The 14,992-nt window shown below is 44.1% G+C and overlaps 1 protein-coding gene across 1 annotated transcript in view; it reads right to left on the bottom strand.

The window, feature by feature from the left end:
- CSMD3 (CUB and Sushi multiple domains 3) overlaps positions 1-14,992 on the bottom strand; it is a 3,006,114-nt gene that overhangs the window by 1,312,583 nt on the left and 1,678,539 nt on the right. The window lies entirely within an intron of this gene.

Genomic DNA, 14,992 nt, shown 5'->3' with positions numbered 1-14,992 from the left:
GTACCCCGGACAGTTTTTGTTTCAATGTTGTCTTCCCAAAAGTTGAAACCTAGTTTAGACAGTTGGGCATAAAAGGCTGCAGAATAAATCTGTTTGGTATTCGTTAACATATTTTTCAGTCCCGTTTTATTACATTTCTAAAGTAAAATGATTCTGGATTGGATACATTGAACCCTGAAAAGTATGGAAATTTCATAGCAAAAGTTTTTGAGCTACCCTTTGGTGGCCTAGGACAATGTTCCAATTGGTTATACATTAATACATTTCTAGGATTTGCAGATTTGTGCAAGAAATGATGACCATAATGATTATAACAATACATTTCTTCATAGTCTGATGAACCTTCTAAATATTCATGATTTGTAAATACTGCAGACATTTCCAGATCTGACATCATATTATTAATAGTCTCGAAGTCCCAATCATAAGGAAAGGTACTAGATGAAACAAAGTCACTTAATGAAATCTTGAATAAGTGTAGAATCTTCAACTGCTCTGATGGGCCAAAAATGACATAATCTGTTTTGTCCCAAGCTATACCACCAGGTATAGGAACAGCTGTGATGTTCACGGATGACAAGTCTCTTTGTTCATGATGGGATGATTTGTGTGGCTTGAGGAGTAAGTTGACGTTCTTACTAGCTGTGTCCATTTTGACATATCTTCCATTTACCAGAGTCAACCAAAGTAGAAGAAAAAATATGCCCAACACAATCCAAAGTTCAATCCATGGTGAAACCAGATAAGTCTTTTCCAGGTGATGAAAAAGGTCTGTTGCTTGTTCTTTGAAAGTTCTTTTTGCTGGAGTTGTTTCAGGTTCACTGGGATCCTCAGAAAACGTTTCAAAGTTAATGAAATAGCTAAAGGCAGTTCTGTCAATTGTTGGGATTGCATCAGGATTCATTGAAATCGCTGGAACCACTCGATCACTTGTTACTTCATTGTAGACAGGTGCTACTTCGTTGTAGACAGGTGTTTCTTGACAAACTGTTATTTGAGTCTCAAGAGGTACAAGTTCCATAGCTTTGTTGCATAGTCCTTCTTTTCGCACTGCAGATTCCTCAAAGGTGATGAGTCTCTCGGTTTGAACCTCTTGGATTGTAGCTAGAGCTGGGCATCTGCTACTTGGTCGGAGTCCACTAGGCCTACTGCTTACTATCAGCCACATAGTGTGGTTTAATCAGGTCAATGGACACAAACCTGTTCTCCTTTTTACCAGCAAGGGGCGGCAGTAAAACTGTTCTTGATCCGTGGATTGCTAGGACAGGTACTGGTTGTCTGTATGAAGGGCCATATTCCTTCTTGTCCGCCATCTTCTCTCTGACTAGATCACGAAGCTTTGGGATCCCTTGCTGGGACGGTCGGTTTTTCTTCAGTGGTGGTTGGCTTCAGGAAAACGTTGCTTTGTTTCGTTCTTAGTTCATTTAAGTCCTGTAAAACAGCCAAACAATCTTTGATATCAAATGTTTTTTGTTCCACCACTGTTGTCTGACAATCAAGGTCCGTGACCAACATTCTTGTCCCAAAAAGAACCTCATATGGAGTGATACCCCTTAAAGAACTTCTTGGCAAGTTATTAAGACTACGTTGGACACTTAATAGATGTTTGACCTCCCGTACCCGAACCTAATAACCTAGCTGCTATAGATTGCTTTATGTCCTGGTTTTTTCTCTCCACAACCGAATTTCCCTCAGGATAGAATGGACTAGAATACCCCAATGCAACACCCAAATTGTAAGCTCGAGAGCTAAACGCAGAATCCTGGTCAGAATGTAGCGTGCCGATTGCGTATGTACCGATAAAGACTCGCAAATCTTTTATAACAGTTTGAGCGTTAGCCGAGCGCTGAGGCCACATCCAAATGAGCCTTGTCTTAATATTTGCGGGACCGCATTTGTCCACAGGGACGTCTGCGTGTAGAAAGTCTAATGCTGTCTAACATTGGTGTCTGTACTGGGCTGGCTATTCTATAGTCAGGTATCTGGCGGCGTTCTGTGCTGCAATCTCTATTGCAGTCTATGCAGTCAATGACAAATATATGAATGTGAGCATTCATTCCTGGATACCAGTATGTCTTTTTTACAGTTAATATTGTGTTAGAGATCCCTTTATGTATCAGACCCTCTCCCAAATGTGCTTCGTATATCAAAGCCACTATACGTCTCCTGTTTGGAATTACCCTATCCCCAACTCCAGGGATTAGAGCAAAAGGAACGCTGTTTGCATCAATTATATATGAGTATTTGAGTGGAAATCTATTAGGTAACACTGCCCACTGCCCTTACATGTAGCACTGACAGCCAGCATTACTTCGCTGTCTATTTTAGTTTTTGAACGAGTGATTGCAGCTACTGAAGCCGTTTGCACAGCTGCCTTCGCGGCATCATCAGCCAATGAATTCCCTTCAAAGTGAACACCATCACGTTGATGACTCGGCGTATGTATCACATGAGTGTTTTGTAGTCCTTTTCTTAACTGAACTACTTGTTCCCAAAGCATTTTATGCTTGACTGTGCCACCTTTTGTATCTTTGAAACCGTTTTGAAGCCAATTCTGTATATATTCATTGTAAGATTGAACACAATAAAACAAATTGCACACTATGAGTGTGGGGAATTTGTAGAGAGGTTTTACCATTTCTGCATAATTTAGAATGTAAGTTCTTCCGAAATTCAGGAAACCTAGAATTGACTGTAAGTTTTTCAGCGTTTTTGGTGGTTGGAGCAGCGCACACTTTTCTAAAAAGTTGGTTGCCTGGCTTTTGCCTTCACTTGATAATTCATATCCTAGGAAAAGGACGTTGAGATGTGCAATTCTTGATTTCTTAAAAGTTAATTTGTACCCCTCAGAGGAGAAGCCCAGTATAATGGTGTTCACCCGGTTCAAGTGCCTATCCAAGTCATCGTCTGTCAGATAGAGGTCATCAACATATGACAATGCCTCGTCATCATAAATTTGTAGTAACTCTGTTACCCTTGCTGAGAATAACCCAGGACTATTCTTAAATCCATGAGGGAGCCGACAGAAGTGACGCTGTGTCCCCATAATTGAGAAAGCGGTCTAATACCTACTTTCTGGTGCAATGTTTTGACAAAACAAAAACCGTTAGAAATATCTAATGTGGCTACTCTATTTCTATGAGCAAGTAAATTAATGTGTATGTACCTGAATAGATTAGTACTTACCTGTATGATTGACAGTATGGGTGAATGTGTAGTTGTGTGAGTAGTTCAATGGGTGACTCACTCCGTGTGTCAGTGCTTGTATGGGTATATGAGTGGATATGTCAATGGCTGTATTGGTGACTGAGCAGGTGTGTGAGTGGCAGTATGGGTGAGCAAGTGGATATGTGTGTATATCTATGAATTAGTGAGCGGCTGTGTAAATACTGTTATAGCTCTGTCAATGGGTTTGTGAATGGCTGTATGGGAGTGGCAGTGGGTGTTTAAAAGTTTCTATAGGGGTGTGATTGGGGGCATCAGAGATTGTGTGGATGAGGTCATCAGTGATGTCATTTGAGATATCATCAGTGATGTCACTGACCATGTCATGAGTGATGTAAAATGTGAGGTCATAAGCAGTGCATTGCGGGGGCGCAAGTTATAGTTAACTCAGCTAACTATAACGGCTGAATTTCTCTGGTTTTGTATGAGTGAAATGTCAGCCTAACTATAAAGTCCCTGTAACTGTTGGACTTGGCCCTTTTTGCAGGGTCATCCCTGAATATTTTGCCTTCCGCCTAGGTTTTTTGTCTAACATGGTGTTGGTGGTTTTAGGACTCTGGGCACTTTTGCACTGTTTAGCAGTGCAAAGCGCATGTGCTCTTTGCCCTCCATAGGCTAACATTGGGAACCCCCCCCTTATGGGATAACTCCTAAATGTAACAAAATAAGTATGTCATGTTTGGTATGTGTGGAATGGAAATAATAAATGCTGCGCAATGGTGTGCGCAGATTCATTTTCACTATTTTAGGAATGCCACTTTTAGAAGTTGGCATTTCTGTGTTCTGTGTGTCTGCCTGTATGTCTGGTTCTAGAAGTGACCGGAGCTGGTGAGGTGTGGGTGGCTCCAGCGAGGGCAGGGTCAGTGTCAGGCTGAAGAGGAGATCTGCAATTTGAATAGTGGGCGGATAAGTCCCCTGTCCCTGAATAGGTCTGTGACTGCCCTGTACAATGCTGGCTCCACCCCAATGTGGTGTGCCTGATTACCAAGCCCCAGCTCACAAAGGGAGGAGGGAAGCCTGGTAAAGAAAGTGCCCTACACTCCCCAAAACCAGCTGGGACTGGTTTCCCCAAAGACCCTTCCAGAGGCGTCTAGAAGGGGCAGACAAAGAAGAATTGTAATATAAATAGAGGGGCTGTGACCCCCATGTGTTTGTTGTGCTTACTTTGAGGGGGCACTCTGCCAGGATGAACAGCCGTGGGACCCAGCTTCTGGCTCCTGAGGGTCCCTGCATGCTGGGCTGCCTGGCTGCGCTTTGCTGGGGTCTCCCCAGCACCAAGTACTCTTGATTTCCGCTGGTCCAATGAAAACTCTGCTGGAGCAGAGGCTGCTGTACTTCAGGATCGCCATCCTCGCTGTGTTTGACTCTCCCCCATGATTGCTATGCTGCTGGGAAGAGCTGCCCTGAGGTCTGCTGACCTCTGTTCAACCCTGACTGCATTCCTGAACTTTAGCACCTTGTGATCAATGTTCCTTCTAATTTGTTTCCTCTGAGTGCGGCACTGTAAAGTCTTTGTGCGCTGCAGCCAAGGCTCTGTGTGCCAGGAACTAGTCCGCATGTGTGGGTGCAACATCTAAAGAAAGGGGCGCGGCCAACATTAAAGTGAAAATGCCTATTGGGCGTTTTTACACAAAGTGTAATAAAAATAAAGAAAGAAAGAAAGAAAGAAAGAAAGAAAGCTTTTGCAGTGCACCCGCTGAAGTGAAAGTGGTTGTGCTGTGAGTTAAATAAATAAATAAGTGCAACCGCTAAAGTGAAAGCATCCTGCGTTGTTGTTAGATCTGGGGGTCTCTAGTTGGCAGAGGTAGGTATCACTGTCCAAATAGGGACCCTTGCTTCTAGTCAGGGCAAGGAGATAACCCTCTGAGATAACCCCTGCTCACCCTCTAGGTAGCTTGGCACGAGCAGTCTAGGCTAACCAGAAGCAATGCGGAAAGTATTTGTACCAACACTCACAGTAACACAGTGAAAACACCACAAACTGACTCCACAACAGTTTAGAAAAATAAAGGTATTTTTAATCTAAACTACACAAGACCAAAACAACAAAAATCCAACATACACAGTTCAAGAATATGGTTTCAAAAGAGTTCTTAAGGTTGCGTTAAAATTCTTTACGTTGCGATAGAATTCTCTACTGATGCGTGAAAAGTTGCGTCACGTTTACTCACAGTACCTTTTAGTTGCAAAAAAGTTCCAAAAAGCAGAATCTGATGCGGTGGAAAACAAGCGACACATTGCTCCTGAGACCCTGGGGAGGCGATGCGACAGCCCCGCTGCAGCAGCGGTCGTGTTGCGAAGAATCCGGTCTGTATGGGTAGGAAGGCCACTTGTATGGATTCCGGTGCCTAGGTTCTGTAGGAAGTCTTTTCTCACAAAGGCACGATGCGACGATCTCGTAGGGGCTGCGACGATCTCCGGGGCGACGATGCGCGGTCCAGCGGTGATCCTCTCTCTCGCAGCTCCTCGATGCGATGGTTCTGCGACGATGCTCGCAGCAACGTGATGCGGTCCGCAAGCAAGCGGTGCGGCGATCTCACCCAGCGACGACAGGCTCTGCGACGACACTCGCAGCGATGTTCGATTTTCCCGCACCGGTCTGGTGTGTCCCGCAAATGAAGGATGCGACGTCTCTGGCAGTGGCGTCATGCGTTGCGACGATCTCGACCTCCGTAGCGGCGGGAAACTTCTCGCACTGTCGGGGATGCGCTCCGCAAGCGAGCAATACGACACTTTTCAGTTTCAAAAGTCTCTCAAGCTTAGTTTCAAGCTTCCCAGCACAGGTACAACTTCCAGAGGCCCCACAACTGGATCAAGCACTCTAGGAAGGACAAAACTCTCTCAGCAGAGTTCAGGGAAGCTGGGGGTGAAGTCCTTTTGTTCCTGGGACTTCAGAACAGGGAGCCAGCTCTTCTCAGGCCCTTGGAGATTCCTTCAAGACAGGGGACACAGCACACCAGCAAAGTCCTTCCCCTCTCCTTGGCAGCAGAGCAACAGGTGAGTCCAGCAGAGCAACAGCAGGACAGTCTTCCTTCTTCAGTTTCAGCTTTCTCCTTGGCAGAGGTTCCTTCTCGATTCCAGGATGATCTAATTTTCTGTTGTCAGGGGTCCTGTACTTATACCCCTAAAGTCTTTGTTCTCTCTGTGCATGTGGGACCTGAGACCGGTCTGAACCAGTTCTTGGTGTTTCCTGAGTACTTTGTTTTGCTGGCTTCTTCCTTCCTTTCAGAGTGAGGGGCAGGGTCGTCAGCCACCCAGCAGGAGTTGGAGCCAGCATTGTGGAGGGCAGGCACAGCCCTATTCAGGCCCAGGTGCTAACTCCTCCCACCACTCCAGTTGCAAATGCAGTCATTCAGCCTAGGGCTGACTCAGCCAGCCTCCTGGGGAATCCCCAGCCCCTGTCACTCTCAAACCAGACAGTCAATACACAAACAGGCCCAGGCAGACAGAAGGGTCAGACAAGAGAACAGCAACTTTCTAAAAGTGCTGTTCTCAAACACAGGATTTAAAAACAACCTTTCCTATAAGATGTGTTATTAAATTCTGAGTTCAGGGATACTAGATACTTATGTCCTATCTTGTTCCTATGGGAAGAAATTCTGGAAGCCACTGTAGCCAGCATCCCCCATGTTAATCTATGGAGCAAGATAGCCTTACAATAGTGAAAAACGAAAATGGCTGCCATTCACTATCAGAGCATGTCACCTGCACTAGTACACGCTCTACCTTTTACATACACTGCACCCTGCCCAGGGGGGTACCTTGGGCCTTCCATAGGGGTGACTGATGTGCACAAAAAGGGAAGGGTTGGGCCTGGTCAGTGGGGACACTGACCAGGAGGACATGGCAGTTTCTAAACTGCGCACAGGCACTGCAGTGTCAGGCCTGAGACATCATTTTAGGGCTACTCCTGTGGGTGGCACAATCAGTGCTGCAGGCCCACTAGTAGCATTTGCCATCATCAGCCCTGGCACACCCAGTGCACTTTACTAGGGACTTCATGGTGATACAAATATGCCAAACATGTATAACCAATCAGAATAACAATTTACATAGGGAGCACTTACACTCTGGCACTGATCAGCAGTGGCAGAGTGTCCAAAGCATCTAAACCAGCAAAAACGAAATCCAGCACAGCATCAAAAAACAGGGGGTAGAGGCAAAAAGATTGGGGGAAACCACGCCAAAGATGCCAGGTCTAACAGTTGTAAATTAAATAAATAAATAAGCACAGCTGCTAAAGGGAAAGCGGACCGTGCCGTAAATCAAATAAATAAGCCCAGCCGCTATAGTTAAAACGGACTGCACTGGAAATGAAATTATGAGTAAATTACATGATATAAAAGGTGGCGGCGTGCTGCGACAACGTGTGTGGAATAGGGAAGATCATTAAAGAAAACAGTGCTCACCAACTAGATAAAGCAGACCGTGTAACAACTCAAGTAAAAAGTCCACTCATTATGGGAGGATACAAATGCAGACAAGGCGGTACCAAGGAGGGACTACTAAGCCTATTCACCAATGAAAAGCAACGATTTTGAAATGACAGTAACAGGAGCCAATTGAAAAGTTGGCCGGGAAAAGCTTAGAAAAAAACAGATTTAAAAAAAAAAAGGGCTATGTTTTATAAAAAAGAATTCTGCTTTATGATTGAGCACAAAATGAACTTTGCTTGGTGGTTCAGCTACATCAGTTTCATAAATTTATGAAAGCTTCATTATAACAGAAAACATGTCACCTCACCTGGATCAAACACAGAAACTCCTGTGCTTTCAAGCTGTTCCACCTGTGGCTGCTATTTCAGCTATTCTAGTGCTACATGGCAATGGTCTTGTAGCTGCGTGAAAGTGGTCTTGGTCTTGGCGAGCGCCTCTCCATTGATAATTTTTGCCATCCTCACTTCACCTACTTTGTTATAGTTAGGGCATTTATTTTATTTATAAAGTTTTCTATAGCACTTTATTTAGGCGCCCCCTGGCTAGAAAAATCTGAATTTCGCATTGTGTAATGTAACTGATGCTCATGTAAAGCGCACCGTTACCTTTGCCCAATACAAAATTGCACACAATAAAATGCCTATAACTACTTACAAGGATAACCGTAACTTAGAACTTCGGGTACTTCAACTCCTTAACAAACTGTCTGTTACTTCTCAAACCTGCGATTGGAAAGAGCTGTTTACTCAAATGTGTCTGGTCTGCAACTTGGTAAATAAGCCTTGTCAATCATGTACTGATACTGGGCCTTTGTTCTAGGGGAAAAACACTGAAAAAAAAGCATCTGCAATGCAATAGGTCTCGCATTTACGCAAGTTTGAGCTATAGGCATTGTAAATGACAACGCCTTCTATGTATGTTTTAAAAACCAAAACATAAATAAAAGGCATTGTCATTTACAATATCAATAGCTCAAACTTGTGTAAATGCGAGACCTTTTGCATTGCAAATGCTTGTTAAATGATACAGTTGACTTCTCAGAATCCATTACATTAATGTACCATTAATTATATAGATGATTGTATACGGACTGAGATTACCATTGCTGAGAAGGTTTCAACACTGAAAGTAGTAAGTACCAGACTAAACGTTAGCGTAAGGAATATTGTTATGTGTGCTTAGTTAAGAGGTTTGGTTTAAGTGAAGGGTAGAGTTAAGGTTCGAATTTGGTTGTAGGGCCACTTATTTATTTATTTACACTTATAGCTAAAAGAAATGGATGAAGTTCAAAAGCATGATGTGTGTTTTACACGTTGTGCTTTTAAACTTGATGCATTTTTTTGTTAATGGAGTGTGGCTGGGGGCTCATTGAGGACCTTTGTGAAAATATTTCTGTTAATTGCAGCGCATGATAGTGCTGCGATAAACAGAAATACCTTCACAAAGATCCAGAAACAGCCCACAGCCGCACTCCATAAGACATGCATCAAGTTCAAAAGCACGACGTGTAAAACACACACCGTTGTTTGTAGACTTGCTGCTTTTTATTTCTTAATAGAGTGCGGCTCCGGGCTGTATCTGGTCCTTTGTGAAAGTATTCCTGTTAATCACAGCACTCTCATGCGCTGCAATTAGCAGAAATATTTCCAACAATGGCCCACAATCAGCCTCCAGCCGTGCTCCATTAAGAAAACAAATACAGCAAGTTCTGAAGCTTCTTGTTGCTGAATGTGTGGACAGGCTGCTATTAAAAGGAAACTTACCTGACACTCCCGGCGACGTGACCACTCTCTCAGGTGATCTGCTGTGTGCGTGCTTCATATAGGACACTGCGCGCTCGGGCTGAAAGAGGTGCGCGGGCGCGCACGCTACTGGATACATAGCTTGTGAACGCTATATTCTAATTACCAGAGGGAATCCTGGCATGTGGGATTCCACCTCGGCTGCCCACGGAAGAGCAGGAGCCCACCCCACATGTGGACACCTTTTTAAACTGGAGCGGGTGCCCACCCCACGTTTGTGCTGCATTTATGATTTTGCCGAGCAGGTGCCCACCCCGCATTGTGGTGGATCAGAAGAGCGATAGCCCACCCGGCAATTGTGCTGCATTTGGGTTCCTGAAAGAGCGGGAGATCAGCCCGCTTTTATGCTTCTTTTCGGCAGGTGCCCACCCCTCCTTTTGAAGCACCATGCCATCGCTTTCGCCTCCCGGCACCTGAATGCGCTGTGAGGCGCGGTGGAGGAAAAGTCTTTGTGCCCGTAATCACCGCCTCCGGCCTGGGAGCCACAAGAGCACTGAGCTGCCTTCCCCGCCGCCGGCCCAGAGTCTGCCGACGTCATATTGGGGCCGCTTTGGGATTGGGAGCCAGCGCCGTGTGTTGCTCGGCAACAAGGGGGCCCGCCTATCAGAGAAGCCGCCGAAATAGGGACCCAGAAGTGGGGCTCTCGTGAGTCAGAGAGAGCCCCGCAGTCACCGAGAAGCCAGAGCAGTACACACCCATTCTAGCAGTGCGCCTCCAGCCAGCAAGAGAAGTGGAGCTTGCTGAGGACAGAGCGGAGACCAGAGCAGAACGAGAAGAGTCCCGGTGAGTGGGGCCTCTGGAAAGTGTTGAGTGTACCAGAAATGGCACCAGAAGTTCCCATGTTTGCACAGCGGCACCGCAGATGCGGGCCACTGCACTTTTGGGCCATTTTGAGTGATTAAGAGCCCCAGAGTGGGGTTCCAACTTACACAGTGGGGCAAGTTTTACTTTAGAGTCCTGGAGGGGGACTCCAACGTGCCAAAGCATTTCTCTCAGCTGCACCGCCGAAGCAGGCAGCTGCAATGTTTGGGCAATTTACTTTCTAAGGCCCGGAGTGGGGCTCGAAACTCCACATTGCTGGTGCAATTCTTCTTCCTATTGGACACAGCTGCACGGCAGAAGCGGGTGGCTGCAAAGCTGGACAAACCTTTCTTTTAGAGTCCCAGAGTTTGGGGCTCCCCAGGCACAGTGGTGCCAGAAGCTAACCTGCAACGTGGGGCCCTTCCTTTGGTGTGCTCTGAGGGCGCAAGCCCTAAGGTGATGTTTACTCCCATTTCCAGGGATGTGACTATTTTGTGTGCACTACTTTGCTGATGGTCATGTCTAATGTATTTTGTATGCCTAATGATATTGCATTTATGCTTATGAGGTTCCTTAATGTCATACTATGATGCTTGCATCCCATGCCTGATCTAATGTGTTTATGCCTAATGTGCTCATGCTAATGGGATTTATGCCTAAGGTGGTATAATGCTGGGTTCACTATTTCACCAGTAGCTACTTACCGTTATACTTTTATTACTGGCTGCTACACATGTATTGCTGGTGGTTTTGCATTTACTGGTTATGCTTGTGATGGTTTGGCAGCAACTCGATTGGCACTGCCCTGTACATAGTCCCCTGTAAATTGTGACCCGGTGCCAGTTGGCACAGTGTATATATCTGTGATTGTGATTCTAATGTGTTTAACATAATACAAAGGCTATTTTAATATAACCTAGTGTGGAATATCTTTTGTAGTGTGCCTAGTGTGTCGCTGCAGTGTGTGTGTGTTGCGTAAACACTTTACACATTTCCTCTGGGATAAGCCTAACTGCTCGTGCCAAGCTACCAAGTGGGTGAGCAGGGGTTGTCCTCAGGGTGCAACTCCCTCACCCTGACTAGAAATGAGGGTTTCTGCCTGGCTCTGGCGCATGCCCTGGCCTACCGGGAACCCCTGTTTCAAACAGTAACCATTGGTTTAATTGGTGAATTTCTCATGTTTTTAAAATTCTATTTGCTAACTACAAAATCCCTGTAACCTTTGTTTTTTGTGATTTTCCATGGTTTGTGAACTAGCAGTCACATTTGCTGAGTCGTGGAGAAAGGGGGCTGGGCCTCTGACCAGCACTCAGGAATTCTGCTGCATAGGACAAACAGGAGGTACCAGGAGGGCTTCTTGGAACCCAGTTATCTCAGGAGTAAAGTGTACTTCATACCCCAACCAGCAGTGAGCAAGGAGGCGTGTTTGCAGAGTGGTAGAGAAAGGGGGTGCTTGGCTTTGTTTAACAAAAAGGTCTGCCGAATTCATTGATCCACTGCGAATCCTGACAAAATTTAAAAAACAAAAATGCTTTTTTTTCTTTTTTTTGGGCCCTGTGGGACCCCTTGTACAGACCCAGTGGGTCAGGTTGATTCTAATCTGCCCACTTTTCTTTTTTTTCATGTTTTTGCTTGTGACTCAGTTCAACTGAGTCACAAGATGGACGCTAATACTTCCTGGTTCTAAGTGTTGGCAGCCAATCAGATCTCAGACATGAGATCAGGAGGGTTCATGAATCCACAGCGGCCACAGTTGTATATATGAGAAATCTTGACATTTCTCAGGAGCTACTGAAGGGATTTACACAATTTAACAAACTGAGTGCTTTCTGGACCAAGAGCTACTTTTTAACCAAATTTGGTGAAATTCCGTTCAGCAATTGGGGTTGTAGCTGTGTCTAAAGTTTCCTATGGAAATTAACTTGGAGAAAAAGAGTTTTGGGACCCCCCTTTTTCTTTGCCCCCTCTTGACGGATCACTCCGAACTTTTCAACACTGCAGCTGTAGTGAGTGGCCCATTAGTTTTGGAAATTTAGCGCAGATTTGTCAAACGGGGCCAAAGTTATTGTCAAATCAAAAAACGCTTTTGCTATGGAAACTAGGTCCTAACTATATATATATATATATATATATAACTATATATATATATATATATAACTATATATATATATATATATATATATATATATATATATATATAGTTATATATATATATTTTTATTTTTTTGCCGTAACAGGGCAGAGAGACCCAGGATTGTTATAAGATGAGATTATTGTTGTTCCCTTCCATTAGCATTCCACATCAGCACAAATACACTCACTGTATATTTAAAGATAGACAATTTTTAATGAAGTGGCCAATTATGTCTTGTTGAATATTTATTTCTGCTGAAGAACATAATTCAAGGAGTTTTCAAACGAGCTTCATGCACTTATGAAAAGAGAGCGAAATTGTCTTTGGTCAGGCCAACTGACTAACATACTCCTTGACATTGACTACAAACACACAAAATAATGCTGTACTTGTGCACCAAGCCTACACATTACTTTTTTCATAATTCGGTGTTTCACAAAACCTTGTGACACCATGATCCAAAAAGGCCTCTGTCCCAGTGAGGGCTCAAGGTTTTCATAAACCTAGATGTCTTAAATTATGAAGCTGCTTGACTCCTGGTTGCATGCAACTCAACATGGCTGTCCCATCCTTGAAAGAGGCAGAGACAGATTGTCCCTGAATTTGCATGAAATTATTTGTAGCACCACTTGGCTCCCAGAGTGAACACAAATTCCATTTGACATAGCTGAATACCTTTATTCAGAACTACAGTCTTACATTCTCTGGGGCAGATTTACGAGCCCCACACACCATATTTACGCTGCTGTTGCATCACTTCTGTGACGCAGCGGCGGCGTAAACCATCCGCCACGTTGCACCTTATTTACAACGTGAAGCATCTAGGGAGATGCATCACGCTGTGAAGCCTTGCGCCACATGAAACCTGCCTTAGGTTTCATGTGGGCAATCCGGCGAAGGGTGGGTGTTCCATTGCAGGGTAGCCTCGTAAATGTGGCGCAGTGAAATCTACAAGATTTCACTGCGTCACTTTTACGTCCATGCTACGTCAAATCCCTGCGCCTGCTTGAGGCAGGCGTAAGGAGTGATGCAGCATGTTAGGCATAGGGCGCCCTTTAGCATTGCTGGAGCCGCGTTGCGCTTGCAACACGACTCCAGCAATGCGCCGCCGTTACGCCAGAGGATGCGACACGCATTGCCCTATTCTTGCGCCACGGTGCGGCGCATTATAAATGTGCCGCATTCGTGGTGGCGCAGGGAGGGAATTGAGTGTCGGATCTTTTCCGATGCATCCCTGCTGATTTGCATAGATGCGCCAGAACTCGTAAATCTGCCCAGTTGTGTAGATCCTACAACAGCTTAGAGGACCAAAGCACATTCTGCACTGATCCATATGAGTCCGCATGGTCACACAATTAGGTATAAAACAGCATACATCAAAGAGAATTTTTTTTTGTACTTTTGAATTGAAAAATAATAACATCTCTTATCAATGCATACAGGAAAGATTGTAAGGCCGTCAAATGCCAATACATTTTAAGATGTCTTCTACATTTAACAAGAGAATTATAGCAAGAAATGAAATTTGTGGATTGCTAATGTGGATCCTATCTTTTCATGGGAAAGAATCCTATATATATTTTGTACCAGAAGGCTATCCCATGAGACGTTGAAAGTCCTTCAATGGAGCTTCAATAGGATTTATTTTCAGAACCGATCTTGTTCTCCCTGCTATTCTTTTTTGATGCCAAAAGTTCAAAATATCCCTTCAATAAAGTGCACAGCCAAACACTTTTTGTTCTAGTAGCAAGGCATTAATCCAGGAAATCAAACAAAAATGAGAAAAAAATGTTCAACTTTAGATCTTTTACTTTTTTCAGGATATCATAAGGTGTCCAACTACAATTTAATGTCTGCTGTGATGTTCTCTGCATATAAATTATGTTTGTTTCCTCTCCATGCATCATAATGGTTCTTAAATCTATCACTGCATATGAATAATATTTTGAGTTGAGTTGATGGCTCTATTCTCATCCTTACTGACTACTCTGTGACCTTAGAGCCAACAGTTAATGGAAATGTAACCCCCCCCCCCCAGAGTAACCAGTCTTCAAGCATTCAAGATGCTAGAAACAGGTGGAACATTTCGCTTTTATTACCCATTTGTGCTACAACCACAAAATATGAGTTCAGGACCTAGCGGTATACTAGCGCTATAAATTCATCCACTGGATATTACCATGATAAAGTCCTTGCTCATTAGATAAAACAAGTGTCACCTGGGAAAGCCCCAATTAAAGGAAAGTTCTGAACTTATGGCAGCAAATTACCACATTAACGATAAATTAAAGAAAGGACAAGATCCCAGAGCATTTTGAATATTTTTAATGCTGCAATTCAATTCTTTAAACATGTTATGTGTGCTAATCTTCTGGTTAAAGGCCACAGCATTTGCCTACACACGATGAAGCAAATATTGTTTTACCTAACAACAAATTATGTTGCATTTTCTTGCTACCTTCTTAACACAAATGTTTCTATGATCCGGAGAGGTGCCAGGCAAGATATTAGGCTATATTATGTTTTATTTATATATTTTCTTTCTATTTTAATTCAGAGACGCTACACACGTATAAATTGATGCTCTTACCTTA

The sequence above is a fragment of the Lissotriton helveticus genome, chromosome 4_1 (assembly GCF_964261635.1).
Source record: "Lissotriton helveticus chromosome 4_1, aLisHel1.1, whole genome shotgun sequence".
Lineage (NCBI taxonomy): Eukaryota > Metazoa > Chordata > Amphibia > Caudata > Salamandridae > Lissotriton > Lissotriton helveticus.
The sequence above is the reverse complement of the archived record's forward strand: the minus strand, read 5'-3'. Positions and strand labels throughout refer to the sequence as shown.